The 15,143-nt window shown below is 48.0% G+C and overlaps 1 long non-coding RNA gene across 2 annotated transcripts; it reads left to right on the top strand.

The window, feature by feature from the left end:
* Positions 1–2,539: 2,539 nt before the first annotated feature.
* On the top strand, positions 2,540–14,633 carry LOC110588812. 2 transcript variants are annotated; one of them, XR_002480838.1, is made up of 5 exons: positions 2,540–2,798; positions 9,590–9,795; positions 10,531–10,626; positions 12,084–12,238; positions 14,457–14,633. It is a non-coding gene; the product is annotated as an uncharacterized LOC110588812 (long non-coding RNA). The 2 variants fall into 2 exon arrangements; XR_002480837.1 differs by lacking the exon at positions 14,457–14,633 and having other exon boundaries at positions 12,084–12,314.
* The last annotated feature ends 510 nt before the right edge of the window (positions 14,634–15,143 follow it).

Genomic DNA, 15,143 nt, shown 5'->3' with positions numbered 1-15,143 from the left:
AGAAAAGTCTGCATGGTTGGGAGGGCTTGAAAGTGGTCACTCCAAATCCCTTGAATTAGTGGGTGCTGCTGAGGATTATGAGTCAAGGGCATGATATATTCAAAGCAACAGTTTTCAGATGATGAATATGGTTGAAGGGTATGCATTTCTGAGCGTCCTTAACTAAGTGCTGTCCTGTGGGAGAACAGAATTTTAGAAGACAAAGACATCTAGAAGAATCTGGGAGCCCAGGGGAGCCAGAGATCCATTCCCTCGGATTTCAGATGCAAGAAAAACCCATTACCCAACCTTTTAGGGACCAGTATTGAGTTCCCAGTTTTGGAAGGTCTCCCTGAGTAATTAAGGGTTTGCTGAGTGCCCAGCAGGTGCTCATACACATGTGTTAACGAGCTGGTGCCCTATGCCTTGGGCTCCCTTACACTTTCCCTGCAACCACACCACACACACACACACACACACACACACACACACACGACTAAATTGCTTTTTCACCCAGTGACTGCACACAGCTTTACCAGACCCCCACCCCATGGATACACCCGGACCCAGCTACTTGCCTTCCCAGCCCCCTCCACCCAATTCCATTGTCAGAGCTGAACAAAAGGCCCAAGGCATCCTGGGTTAAAGGATTTTAACTCTGCCAATCCCAGGAGGCTCCAACAAGAAGCAGCTTCCTGCAGGAAAAAAGTGACTGAAAAATCTCCCCGGGGGAGGGGGTTTTTTTTTTTTTTTTGGTCAGGTCTCAAAAACAGAACCTAGCCGCCAATCAAGACACTCCCCACCCCCCCAACCTCACCCCAGCTCCCGCCCCAGGGATTAGGAGCTTTAACTGCCTGAGACCTCCCAGCAGTCAGAAAGCTCTTTGGGTCTTTTCGCCCATGCCTTCTATTTGTGGCGGTCAGGCTTGTCAGCTTCCACCTGGGCCCGAGGAACCGGCCCCGCCACCCCCAGCAGACAGGACTCCCCCTCTGCTCTCGTCCCGGAGCTCCTGCCCTCTGCCTCCCCGACTTCGCCCTGCGCCCGCACTGCTGCCCCCCCCCCGCCCCCCGCGGAACCTCGCAGCCCCGGCCGCGCGCCCCGCTCCCCCAAGCGCCGCACACCACCCCGGGCCCCGCGGGAGCTCGGGGTGCGGCGTGGCCCCTCCGCCCGGCCGCGGACACCAGCTCCAGAGCCCCGCCCGAAACCCGTCCTCCCCTGGAGAGGCCAGCCTGCGGCCTTGCGGCTGGTTAGCAAGAGCATTTCCAGGGGCTGGGTTCGGTGTGCTCGTTTCTGAGTGCCTCCGTCCTCACCCAGGGGCAGCGTCTGGGGAGCCCTTGCTGGCTGCTCGGGCCCCAGGCTCCGAGGTTTCTGGAACAAAACTGCATTTGGTGTCAAACCCCTTCGGCGACCCTGGAACTAAAGTTAAGTATGAATTTTTTTTCCTTCTCAAGTTTTTCACGTAGAAGAGATACCGGGCAAATTAGACACATGTTTGGGGAAAGAGTGAGCAGTAAACGCTGGTATTTAAACCACACAAAAATGCCCACGCCAGGCCCGACGCCCGGCGGCCGCGACGCCCCCGGCCACAGCGCAGCGCCCTCTGGCGGCGGCGCGCGGCCTCGGCCGTCCCGGGGACAGAGCCGCTGCCCCGAGTCTGAGAGACACCGGGGCAACTTTGGAGGAAGCGAGTCGAAAGCGTCCGACGCCGAGGTCCCCTTTTTGGGGTTCCGTAGCTGGCACTGAGGCCAAGAGCCCAGGGAAGGGGCCCACATAAAAGAAAAACCCTTGTTGCACTTTCGATGACTGCCTGAAATTCTACCAGTACAGCATCTCCATTTTACCTGCAGGCTTTGATTCTTTTTAAAATTCAAGCTCCTCGGGGCGCCTGGGTGGCTCAGTCGCTAAGCGTCTGCCTTCGGCTCAGGTCATGGTCCCGGGGTCCTGGGATTGAGCCCCGCATCGGGCTCCCTGCTCCGCGGGAAGCCTGCTTCTCCCTCTCCCACGCCCCCTGCTTGTGCTCCCTCTCTCGCTGTGTCTCTCTCTGTCAAAATAAAATAAAAAATAAAAATCTTTAAAATTCAAGCTCTTCAAGGAGGGGTGACCCTTCAAAACAAGGGCAGATGGCAGGCTGTGTCAAAAAATTACCAACGTCAGGACCAAAAAGACATGATTGTACCATAATATGTACATTTTAGATGGTGAGGACATTTAATAAGTATCATTTACTCTTCCCCTCGGTATTGTTTGTTGCCCGGCATCCGTTTGTACTCTGAACAGGGGTGTTATTTTAGGCCGACCCTCTCCCAGTGGCCAGTCCCTCCAGATCAGTTGGCTCCAGCTTTTCCTGTCCCTGATACATCCTCAACATTTCTCCCCTCTGTCCACTCTTCGCTCTCACGCGGCTGCTTGAGTTTAGGCTCGGAGAGCTTACTGTCTGGATGCCTGCTACCCCAGAGGGAGCACAGGACCCCAGGGAGAGTGGAGGGGGCTCTCTCAGGTCCTCCCTCTGCCCACACTCAACACAGCATCTGCTAAGAGGCAGCCACCTCTCACTGCTCCGGGACTGCCTTCCCAAAGGCGGCCGAGTACTCCTGCTTTCAGCTTCCTCACTGACCATCTGTGATTTCTTTCCAGAAAAGTACTGCCATTCCTTCACCTGGTGGAAGCCAGAAGAGGAGAGGGCGCTGGGTCCTGAGGGTCCCAGGCCGGTTCTCCCCTGTCATTTTCCTCTGCATCTCTTTCCCCTGCCTGAAGGATTTCTACGTATCCATCCTGCCTGGTGGGAATTCCTCTAACCTCGTATCTTCCTTCTCCTCGAGGTATTTCTTGCTGTATTTACTGCTACATAACAAGCCACCCAGTGGCTTCGAACAAGAAACATGTATTTATTTACTCATGGCTCTGTGGATCAGGGGGGTGCTTTCTAGACAGGCTCTGCTGGGCTCACTTATGTGTCTGTGGTGAGCTAGCAGGTCACTGGATAGCTCAGGACGGCCTCACTCACACCTGGTGGTGAGCAGGCTCCGCTGGAGCGAAGGGTCACTGGGCCCTGCGTGTCTCATCCGGCAAGCTCGCCTGCCCCGGCTTCTTCCCCAAGCATGCCCACAGAGTGAAGGAAGGTGCCACAGAGTCCTGTAGCCACGTTTGCAATCTGTCACGCTTGCCCTCTCCCTTCCTGGGGTGCAGGACCCATAGACGAAGCACACCTCAGGATATTACGTCCCGTACACCCCCCAGAAGAGCACAGTTCTGAAGCACACAAGCCCAGCAGTCCACACGCCTGGCCTCGCATCCTGGCTCCATATTTATCGGACATGTGACCTAGGAAAACAGTTATCTGACCTCTCTGGGCCTCAGTTTCCCAATCTGTAAAAATGGGAATTGTAACTATCAAATTTAAGTTCATCTATACTAGTTACTTAGGTGGTGTCCGGCCCATCATAAGTGCCCAGTAAGTGTCCACCATTATGCCATGAGGTGACCACTGGCTGCCCACCAGGACTGCTGAGGCCACCAGCACCACCTCCCACCCCGGCTCTGAAGCCCCCTCCCACCACTGCCAACACAGACAGGCCCCAGCTAGCAGCTCTGCTGGTCGCACCTGAAACCTGGCTCCTTCGCTGAAGCCCATCTCTCTAGATTAGCTCTTACAGGGGCGCCTGGGTGGCACACTCTGCCTTTGGCTCAGGTCCTGATCCCAGGGTCCTGGGATCGAGTCCCCAGAGTCCCGTGTAGGGCTCCCTGCTCAGCGGGAGTCTGCTCCTCCCCACCGCCCCACTCGTGCACTCTTTCTGTCTGCTCACTCTCTCTCAAATAAATAAAATCTTAAAAAAAAAAAAAAGATTAGCTCTTACAAGAAGGGCTCTAAATCCGACAGACAAGTGAATTCCTCTCTCTGCGTTTCAGTTTCCTTGTCTATAAGATGGGAGTACAGATGGCCCCCTCCTTAGGATGGTTCGACTTAGGAACTTTCGATTTTACGATGGTGCAAAAGTGATATAGATTCAGTTGAAACGATACTTGGAATCTTGAATTTGGATCTTTTCCCAGGCTGGTGATATTCGGCACAACTCTCCGCCGCAGCTCCGGGTCAGCGAGAGGGTCAACGGCCCATACACTTACACTTAAACTTACGGCCCTTAACACTTACTCAGCACCCATCCAACCATGCAGTTTCTCACTGTCAGGACAGTGTTCAATACATTGCATGAGATATCCAACAGTTAATTATAAAGTTAGCTTTCTGTTAGATGATTTTGCCCAACCGTAGGCTCATGTAAGTGTTCTGAGCCCATTTAAGGCAGGCTAGGCTAAGCTGTGAAGTTAGATAGGCTAGCTGTATTACATGCGTTTTTGACTTACGATATTTTCAACTTATGATGGGTTTATTGGGACTTCATCCCATCTTACGTCGAGGAAGATCTGTAATAGCAGTGCGTCCCACAGAGCATATAAAGCATAATATGAAGAAATTAAGAACCTGTGCTTTAAAAATGTTGGCACCCATGGGACACAGAACCTGTGTTGTCCCTGCAATTGCCCTTCCCAGAGGTGCTGAGAAATTGCCATGGATGAATACTTTTTCCCAAAAATATCCTTTGTCACTCACAGAGCCCTCCTTTCCTCAGTCCACCAGGATGGGCCAGGAACCTGGGGAACAAGCTGAGCTCTCCTTGCCAGGGCTGGTTTAATGTCTGGTCCCTCCACAATACCTCCTAAGGCCTGATCTTTATTTCATTTTCAACCTAGTATCTCTAACACTTAGCGTACAACTTGGCAAGGTAGGTGCTCAATATATATCTGATGAAAGAAAGAAAGAATGAATGAGGATGTAGGAGAGGAAAGACTGTCCCTCCACCCTCCTAGATTCGATAGCTGGGTTTATGAGATAAATTGACAGCAGACAATGAACAGGAGAAAAGATATACACATGTATTAATTTTTAATATTACGTGGACAAGGGCATCACAGCGGGAAAAAAAGCGAACACCTGAAAAACAGATGAGACTTGAGAGCTTATATACCATCTGAATAGAGAAGGAGAGGGAGATGCAGGTCGCTTAGGGGAGAGTAAATGCTTTGGGGAAAGATGAATGGGCCTTCAGAAGAGCAGACGGGAGGTATGAGGGTGTGACAACGTTTGTCTAGGGGTGGTGTGGACTCGAAGTCTCCTCTCCTGGGATAGGAGTCAGTCTTCCCCGGTGGATGAAACTCCCAGGTTGGGGATTTAGGACAATCGAGTTCCTTTTGCAGGCTTTGTCTTTAGGCAGAGGAGGGCAGTTCCAAGAGAGCCTCTCCCTGCATCTGCTGTTTTTTCAAGTGCCTTCAGCTCGAAAGAATCAATATACCAAAGCAGCCTATTTGGGGTGGTATGTCCTGAACTCCCTCAAGGACTTCATTCTGATGATTTTTCCCCCCTTGGATGAAACCAACTTCTTTTGGATGACTTGCAAACCAAGTCACCCTGTAACTGAACTAACGTGAGTTCACTCCTTGCTGAGTCACAGACAGATATTATACCAGGTGAGTTGTTGCACAAAGGAGACTTGATTTACAGCAAATAAGGAGCTCACAGGGAATAACTTCCAGAGCCATGACTCCCCAAGCAAGAATGAACGGGTTCCTTTTATTTAAGGTTAGGATGAACATTTAGAAAGGGGAGCCTTATCATCATCCCTAGAGGTGGGTATGAGGTGCTGCCACGTGCCATAAGGAGAGGCCTTAAGGCCGATACCTGCACTGTGGGTTATGTAAAGGAGGCTTGCTCTCCTCCTTGGGTGAAGATTTTAGTATTATAATGAGGTTAAGGTAACTGTCAGTCATTCTATGGGTCCCTCCAAGGTCCATCTGCACAGGTGTGAGTGGGGAGTTAAGTTCAAACTGGGTGGTATGGGCCAGCTGGGATTCTCTGTCTGGGCAGCTGTTAGTGCTTGAGGGGTAGTTTTTGTTTCCATGGCTTCCATCGTGGGATCCTAGGCCCCTTGGGTCTTTTGCCTGAGTGAAGAGATAAAGTTGGAAAGAAGAGCTTAAGGAAAAATGTGGGACAAAGGTCAGTGGATACAAGCAGGTGAGCAGTAAAGGTCAGGTCTTGGGGTCTAGCTGGTGACAAACCGCTTAGTGCAGAAGGGAAGATGTTTCCAAGAGTGGGGTGGTGCTCCTCAGTCTGGCTGCCAGTTACAATCCCTGGGGAAGCATAGGCCCACCCCCAGAAATTCGGCTGTGACCGGCCCAGGAGCAGCCAGGGTGTCCCAAATTGGGAGATAGCCACGCTTTGTGTGCATTCATCATTTTCACCACGTCTCTCCCAGAATCCGAGTCTTCGAAGCTGACAGTGAAGAGCTCCAGATTTCGTGGATGGTTCCCATAGCACTCAGACGACAGCAGAAAATGAATGATGCTGGGCAGGGATTTCTAAAGACACCACAAAACCAGTTCCATGACTGCTTGTGCGTGTTTAGACACAACTGAGAAAAAAATCCACTCATCACAACTCGATGCTTTACGCAATTCATGAAATGAGTTAATTTCATAAACGTGAGCCACGCAAAGTAAATGTGAATCCAGAGGCAAAGCAGAGGATGAGGTCAGCTGGCTGCCGAGCAGATTCCAGGGACCCATGGACTATCCCTAGGGAGCCAGGGTCCTGGAGTCCTGCTAGGAAGTGAGCCGGCTGACAGGAAGCCCTTCAAACGCAGGGCCTGGGGAGGGGGAGGAGCAGCTACTTCTGTGATGATGGGACTAAAGTATCCTCTATAGCAAGGGTAGGGGGGCGGGGTGGGGGCGGCGGGGAGGAGAAGCAGAAGCCGGGCTCCTGGTGTGAAGAAAGCTGAGTGGTGTTTTGGGTTTTGTTTTTGTTTTTGTTTTTGCCTGCTGCACTTTTAGCTGAGCTCTTCTGAAAGATGGATGTGTGTCCATCTGCAAACACATTGCCCCACGCCTAGATTCGAAGTGTGGAGTTAGGTGTGCGGGCGGGGGTTACATAGTGTAGACAGTGCTTGGGCCCGAGCCCGGACGGAGTTTGAGAAGATGGGGATCTTCGGGGAAGGTGTAGTTCTGGGACTGGGGAGGAAGATGGTCACCTGCATCAAATGAGATTTGTCAACCCTGGAATTCAAATTTGGACCCCCAGGAAAGGGTGTGATTGTTCAAAGGATAAGGAAGTAAGGCTGAGGGTGATCTGAGTGGGGCCCTAAAATCTCAGTGACACACAGACTGTAACACACAGGGCTTCGACAACCTGGAGGCAAAGGGTGGCCCTGGGTCATTTATATCAGAATGACCTGGGCTGCTGGTGCCCAAGGTGCTCTGGTGCCCAGCCCAGATCTACCAAAGCTTGGGTACCAGGCTTTCTAGGGATTAGGCCTGGGGAATTCAAAATCTTAAATAAGTGCCCCAAATGATTGCAAGGTGCCAAAGAACGGACGGTCTTTAGAGTTGGTAGACAGGGCTAGAGGAGAGTTGAGAATGGGCCTGAAGCTTTAAAATCTAGCCTTTATCCCTGGTTGATCTGCAGTGAGACCAGGAATCAGTATTCTTATGCCATTCCACAGATGATTAGGATAATCATTCACAGTAGGTGTCCTTGGAGGGAATTAACTGGAAAGAAACTTTCCTCATCTCTAACTCGACTCTGCAAATCTCCCCACATTGCCTCTTCATTCAAACTGGGGCATTCTGCACAGACCTCCAGAGCAGGCCTGGGGCCATGGAGAGGCTGGGGCCATTGTGTTATTTTTTTCCCCCAGCTTTACTGGGATATAACTGACATATAACATTAAGGTGTGCAATGTGTTGATTTGATACACTGATGTATATAATGCTACCACCATGGCATTAGCTAATACCTCCATTACGTCTCATAATGATATATATATATATATATTTTTTTTTTTGTGGCGAGAACATTTAAGATCTACTCTCTTAGCAACTTTCAAGTATACAATACAGTATTATTAACTATAATCACCCTATTGTACATTAGATCCCCAGAACTTATTCATCTTATGGCTGAAAGTTTGTTCCCTTTGACCAACATCTCCCCATTTCCCCTACCCCCAGCTCCTGGTTACCACCATTCTACTCTGTTTCTATGCATTTGGCTTTTTTAGACCTCACATATGTAAGTGATAGCATACAGTATTTGTCTTATTTCCTTCTTTCTTGTAACTGAGTAATATTCCATTGTGTGTGTGTGTGTGTGTATATATACATATATATATATGTATATATATATATCCGTTTATCTGTTGCTCAATACTTAGGTTGTTTCCATACCTTGGCTGTTGTGAATAATGCTGCAAAGAACATGGGAAGGCATATATTTCTTTGAGGTCCTGCTTTCATTTCCTTTGGATGTACATCCAGAGGTGAGATTGCTGGATCGTGTGGTGGTTCTACTTCTGATTTTTTGAGGACCCTCCATACTGTTTTCCACAGTGGCTGCACCAATTTATATCCCACCAAGAGTGCACAAGCGGTCCTTTTTCTTCGTATCTTCTGCCAACACTTATTATCTCTTATCTTTTTTTTTAAGTTTTTACTTACATTCCCGTTAACATTCAGTGTAATATTAGTTTCACGTGTACAATATAGTGATTCAGTGTCTCTTATCTTTGTGATGACAGTGATTCTAACGGGTGTGAGGTGAGTGGGGCATTGTTTTGAAATCTTTTTGAATTGATAAGAAGCCACAAAATGCTTTTGGCCTCAAGAGAGGGAGTCTGGCCACCCTTCTGCCAGCTCAACACGGAACAGCAGGCAAAATGTCAGCTGCAATAGAGTTCTAACACCCATAGGATGTGAGTGGACATATAAACAGGCATGTGTCTACACCAGCTGAGGCCCTGCTTCCTGGTACCACTGGCCATGGAGGCCGCATCTTTGCCAGTGGGTGAATTCCAAGGCAGCCTGGCCCTCAGCCCTTAGCCCTCACCAAAGGCAACCTTTGTTTTACAAAAAATCTTTCCATTCTTATCCAAAAATAACACTGTATGCAGTTAATACTCTACTTAATATCAAAATGGGCAGAGGGTCCACAAGGTTAAAACTATTTTCATAATAAAATGTTATTTGCCTTTTTCCCCTCTCATCTTCTCATGACCATATGAAGCTATGTGCTTTGGGAAAACTCTGTCTGATATCACAACAGAGTGAGTCCAAAAGCAGATATGAGACTCCATCTGTCTTTTATTAAGCTAAACATTTTTTAAAAATTGCAGGAATGTAAAATGGTGCCACACTTCTCACTAACATTTTTTTGTTTTGTTTTGGAAAATACAGTTATTTTTAAAATTATGTTAATGTGGTAGGTTTAATATTGTAATTTTAAGTAAATAAGTGTTTTTAAATTTTCAGTTTTAATTTCTAATATGGTAAATTTGACCCCACATAAATAAAAGGCTCTTTGAAGTCTTCAATAATATTTATGAGTATAAAGGAGTGCAGAGATCAAGAAGTTTGAGGACCGCAGCCGTATTTCTTCCCCAAATTGTAGATTGTCCTATAGGCTCTACCCCCCAACGTTTTCTAGGGTAAACCCCACGCCACCTACCCCCAGCCAATGATTGGGCTCCACCCTGCTGACAATCTAACATCTCTCACTCCTTTCCAGAACAGCTGCCTCAAAGCTCCGCCACAGCCGTTCCCATCCCTCCTCTTGGTCCTCCCTTCCCGCCTTCCAGAGTGAGGATGCATCCTTTGACTCTGCTCAGCAAACCTAGGATGGGGACAAGGGACGCGTGCAGTTGAGGAAGTAAGGGACGAAAACACAGTCGCTACCCTCAAGGAACTTCTGATTTCGTGGGGAGATACGGACAGGTAAAGCAGCTGCCCAGGAGGTACCTGTCCTTGCGGTTTGCTAGCTAACACCCTGCGGGGAGAGCGGGTATTGAGCCCGCCCTGCCTGCACACCCCACCCCGCACCCCCAACCGCGCCGCCCCTTTCCCTCCCGCAGCCCCGGATTCCCGAGATCCCGGGCCCGCGCGCCCCCTGCTGGCCGTGCCTCGTCTGCGCAGCCTTTTCCCTCGGGAGCTGCAGGAGGCCCAACTAGGGTAAGACCTCGATGGAGTCTAGGGATCCCAGCGCTGGAAGCCCGTCCCTGTGGGGATCTGTCTCGGTTTTCGGCGGCCTTCTGTCTGTCCCTCTGCTCATGTTTACCTCTGGATGAGTAATTCCAGCCTGCTTCTGCCTCTGTGCCTGCCGTTTATCTTGTGTATTCGTTTCCCCCACCAAGCCCATTAGTAGGTGACAGAGAGAGTCTGTCACGGTAGAAATAATACGTGCTGCGGCTTGGACCCAAGTCCAAGGAGCACGATGCCAAAGTTGCACTTCCTACTGGTATGCCCCATAGCAAGTAATCTGATGTCTAAAGCAGCCCTGGACATTGGTGAATGATGGATATTCTACGTTGGGGTCAAGTTCCTTCCGAAGGGGGAAAGAATCCAGAGCCTCTGAGTATCAAGGCTTAGGCTGGATTCCCTGCTCTTAGGGAGTATATTTCCCGCACTGTAGTGTGGGGGTCAATACCCTAAGACCTCCACCTGTCCTTCCAGGACTTTCTTCCACGGAGGTACCCCTCCTCCCCCTGGCGTGCTATTGCTGTAAACAGGACTCTGGTGGTCTGCTATCAAATCTCAGAACTCCTCAAAGTGAGTATGCAACAAACATTTTGACTCTGGCTTCCTCAATACAAAAAGCAAGCCCTAAAATCGAGGAAGGAAACACCAAAGTGCCTCTGTTTTAATCAAACCCTAGAAATTCAGAATGAAAGTATCCTCAATGTGAGGATACTGAGAACAGTATTGGGGGGGGGTGGAAGGGAGTTTCAGAGGCAGCAAGATATCCTTAGGGACCAGCCTAAGGATTTCTCCTACAGCTCTGACCCAGACTCCATTAGCAGGAACCTCATTGCCCCATAAACAAACTCAACCATCTTAACCTAGTGGTTTCCATGGTAACCATCAAAGAGTGATCCCCTTTTCTTTCCTACAGATGTTCCTCCTACCCCTCCCCTCGCCAATCACTTTCAGGCAGGGCCTAGAACTGGATTCTATTCAACTATATTTGCAAATGGTTTTCCCCCTTTTAATCCATGTTTTAAGAAAGTACAAACCATTTCTTTAATTTACATGGAAATACCCTTTAAAAATAAACCAGTAATGTCAGGTACATGGAAGCATGTAGTTCATTTTATTATTCTTTCTGAGTATGCTTAAAATGTCTTATAATGAGCAAAAATTTCTAAGTAAATTAAAAATTTAAAGTAAATTAAAATTTTTAAAAGTAATCTCTATGTCCACTGTGGGGCTCGAACTCACGACCCTGAGATCAAGAGCTGCATGCTCCACCAGCTGAGCCAACCAGGTGCCCCTGAAGTGAATTAAAAAAATTTTTTTTCCGGGGGCATCTGGGTGGCTCAGTCGTTAAGTGTCTGCCTTCAGCTCAGGTCACGATCCCAGAGTCCTGGGATTGAGCCCCGCATTGGGCTCCCTGCTCTGTGGGAAGCCTGCTTCTCCCTCTCCCACTCCCCCTGCTTGTGTTCCCTCTCTCACTGTGTCTCTCTCTGTCAAATAAATAAAATCTTTAAAAAAATAAAATAAAATAAATTTTTTTTCTAAAAAAATTTAGGCAAAAAAGAAAAAAAAATTCAGCATATCTGAAGAAAATCTGGTCTTTGTGAAGAATGATGAGAGATTAAAAAATAAACACCATTTTCTACAAAAGGAACTAATAGATTATAAGCCTCAGTCCTTATTTGGGATGTGGTAAAGATGGCATAGTCTTAAGACTTTCATTTCGAAGCACAAGAAGACTATAAATAAACCTCTAAAGTATAATAAAATGTAGATATTTGGGGGACATTTTTAAAAATGAATGAATCCCATTGTCCTTCTTCCATAACTCCCTTCCCATCTTTTACTCATGTCGCCCCCGTACCCTTCCAAATCTTTCAAACTTCCACAATGAGAAACCCAGCAAGTGTGAGCACCTGCTGTTCTTGTCCTACAGCAGGGGGTGGGTAAACTATGGTCCTTGGGCCTACTCTGGCGGGGTGCCTGTTGTTGTCTGGCTGGTCAGCTAAGAATGGTTTTTGCATTGCTAACAGGCTGTAAAACAGGCAAATGCACAAAGAAAGATCTGGGACCTACACTCGATGTCCACCCTCTGGCCACGTCTGATCCGCGAAGCCTCTCCGCTGTAGGCTGGCTGGAGCCCTGGTGAAAGGTGGCTTCTCTTCCATCTAGGCAGCTATGACAAGAGGTACAGCCAGGAAGTTGCCATGCCGACAGGGAATTCAGCTCTTAAAATAGTCCACGGTGCTGAGGCATTTTCAGGGTGGGTGGGTTTGGAGGGAGGGGGTTCGGGAGAGGGGTGGGGAGAGATGATAAACTAATGAGTCAGACGCAACTGGTGACAGCTGTCCCATCATCCCTCTGGCAATGTGAGGTGGGCAGGGGCAGCTCTCTAAAATGAGGTCGGAAAGAGACATTTTCCATTCAAAGAGCAGGAGAGCTCTGTTTCCTCACGCTATTTTCCTGCCTGACAGAAGGAAATTCCCCTCTCCACCTCCCCTCCCTCTGTGGGTCCACCCTGCAGAGAATAGAATTAGGCACCACTCCCTCACACAGCGCCTGCGGGACTGGGGGGGGCAGGCTCTCACACACGGCTGCCTCACGGCTCTGTCCCTGGCAGGCTCGAGCCTCCTCCTCATCGTCACAGTTAGCATCGTCAGGGGCCGGTAGGGGACAAAATTCGCCACCCCAAAATGTGTCTCTTCAGCACGTGGATTATTGTAGGCTGATTATTTTGAAGAAACAGAAGGCTCAGGAAGAACCTTCGACCTTCCTCTCACTGCCTACAACAATTTAGATGGAGGACCTTCTCCAGGAAGGGAGGTTATCACCCTAGATAACCAGAGCATAATATGAACTAAGGGTGGCAGATGGGGAGGAACTTAGCAAAGTCTGTTCGTTAAAATTCCTCTCCGTGTCCCACTGTTTCTGGATGGCGCAGCAAACATTTATTTACCGAACATTTACTCTTTTTCATCTTCCTGTGAATTGTCTTCCTTCCCTTTGTGATCCCAGACCCCTACCCACTTCTCCTTAGCTCCAGGTACCGTATAAGCCTCAATTGCCTGACTGCTTACAGGCCTCATATTCCTATGAAGCCCCTTAGTATGTATTTAAATTTGATTTTCTCCTGCTAATCTTTCTCATGTCAATTTAATTCATTGTCCAGCCAAAAAGAAAAAACCTTGAAAGATAGAGAAAAATTTTTCTTCCCCAGCAGGGCCAAAATGAAAGCATATCACTAAAGATGTCTTTTATCCAGACAGACCAATCAATCTGCCATCATTCTTTGAGCATTTCCTGTCACCCCTCTGTTGTGCCCTCAATGCCTGGAAGATGAACTGAGTACTTATTTTTTTATTGTGATAAAATATATATAACATAAAACTTACCATTTTAACCATTTTTTAACTGTACAATTCAGTGGCATGAAGTACATTCACATTGTTGTATAAATTTCCCCACCATCCATCTTTGGAACTTCTTTATCATCCCGTATACTGAAATTCTACACGTAAGTCTCCATTCTGTACCCCCACCCCCAGGCCCCATCACTATTCTACGTTCTGTCTGTACCAATTGGCTATTCTAGGAGTCTTATATAACTGGAATTATACGGTATTTGTTCTTTTGTGTCTGGCTTATTTCACTTAGAATATCTTTAAGGCTCATCCACATAGACACATGCATCAGAATGTCATTCCCTTTTAAGGACGAATAATATTCCATTTTGTGTATAGACCACATTTTGTTTAGCCATTCGTCCATCAATGGACATTTGGGTTGTTGCCATCTTTTGGCTATCGTGACTAATGCTACTATGAACACGGGTGTACAAATAGTTGTTGAGTCCCTGCTTTCAGTTCCTTTGGTGGCAAAGTCCATTTTCAGAAAGAGAACAAGGAGAAGATTAAGAATGCAATCTCAGGGCACAGAAGATGCTACAGCACCATTTTCTTACCTTTTCCATTCCACCATCCAAAGTCCATCTCTGACAAGGCCAGCAAGCCCCTTGTCTCTTGCCTTCCTCCCTCATCCATCCTCCAGCACCTTGCTCTTACTGCCCATTATCATGAGGTCATTCCCATGGGCACCTCTAGTCCCAGATCCATCATCAAGGACAATGGGCAGCTTTAAGGTTGATGGTTAGTTCTCATATTTTTCAGAGTTGAGCATTATTAAAATAAAACCAATGGTATCTTTTAGCATGGTTTCAATGTGTGTTTATAGTAAAGGACTCATTTCCCACCAGGGACAGAGAACCAAAAGACTCGATGCGTGACATACCACTAGGAATTTTTTGGTTGGGAATGAGCACATGGTCTCAGTTGGCTCAGGCTGAAGGGAATGAATTTTATCTCATGGCTGGGCATAGTTTTGTTTTGTTTTGTTTTGTTTTTCTCTAGAAGTGCCCCACTTGAGGCCGGTCGAAAGGAAGCTGGGCTGTGGATGCAGCTGACATCTAGGAAGGAAGGCAGAGCTGAGAGAATAGCAGAATATGGTGCTAGAGCCCTGATCATGCAATGCCTGAAGCCTGAACTACCCCAGTTACCTCTGAAGGAGCTAATAAATCACCTTGTATTTCAAGCCAATTTTGATAGGGCTTTCTGACCTTTGTGGCCAAAAACATTCTAACATATGCAGTCTGCATGGTGTTAGGATTTTGGTTTTAACCCCAAGAAGAGTGGAATGTCATTTTGAGGTTTCAGCACGGAGAGCCCAGGGAGAGGATAACCCAGTCAGATCTGCATTTCAAAGCATGTCTTTGGCAGCAGGGTGGAAACGGGTTAGTAGGGAGCTGAAGTGGCTGCAGTTAGGGGCCTTACTGTGCTAGTCTTGGTGAGAGGTTATAGAGGAGAGAAGAGATCTGGGAGATTTTCAGGAAATTGGGTAACTGTGGTAGAAGTCAGTAAGGTAGTAAGGTTGACAAGCCTTAGTGATGGTTTGGGGGGAGAGGATGGGGGTGTCAGGGGTGACCTCTCGGTTTGTGACTTGCTCAGCTGGATGGATAGGGATGCTACCCACCATGACAGGGCTGTTGTTGAGGAAAAAAGATTGAACACTGAGAGTGTCAGGTTGCTGGAGAAGCCGGA

This window comes from Neomonachus schauinslandi, chromosome 10 (genome assembly GCF_002201575.2).
Source record: "Neomonachus schauinslandi chromosome 10, ASM220157v2, whole genome shotgun sequence".
Taxonomy (NCBI): Eukaryota; Metazoa; Chordata; class Mammalia; order Carnivora; family Phocidae; genus Neomonachus; species Neomonachus schauinslandi.
Note: the sequence above shows the minus strand (reverse complement) of the source record. Positions and strands in the feature narration are given on the sequence as shown.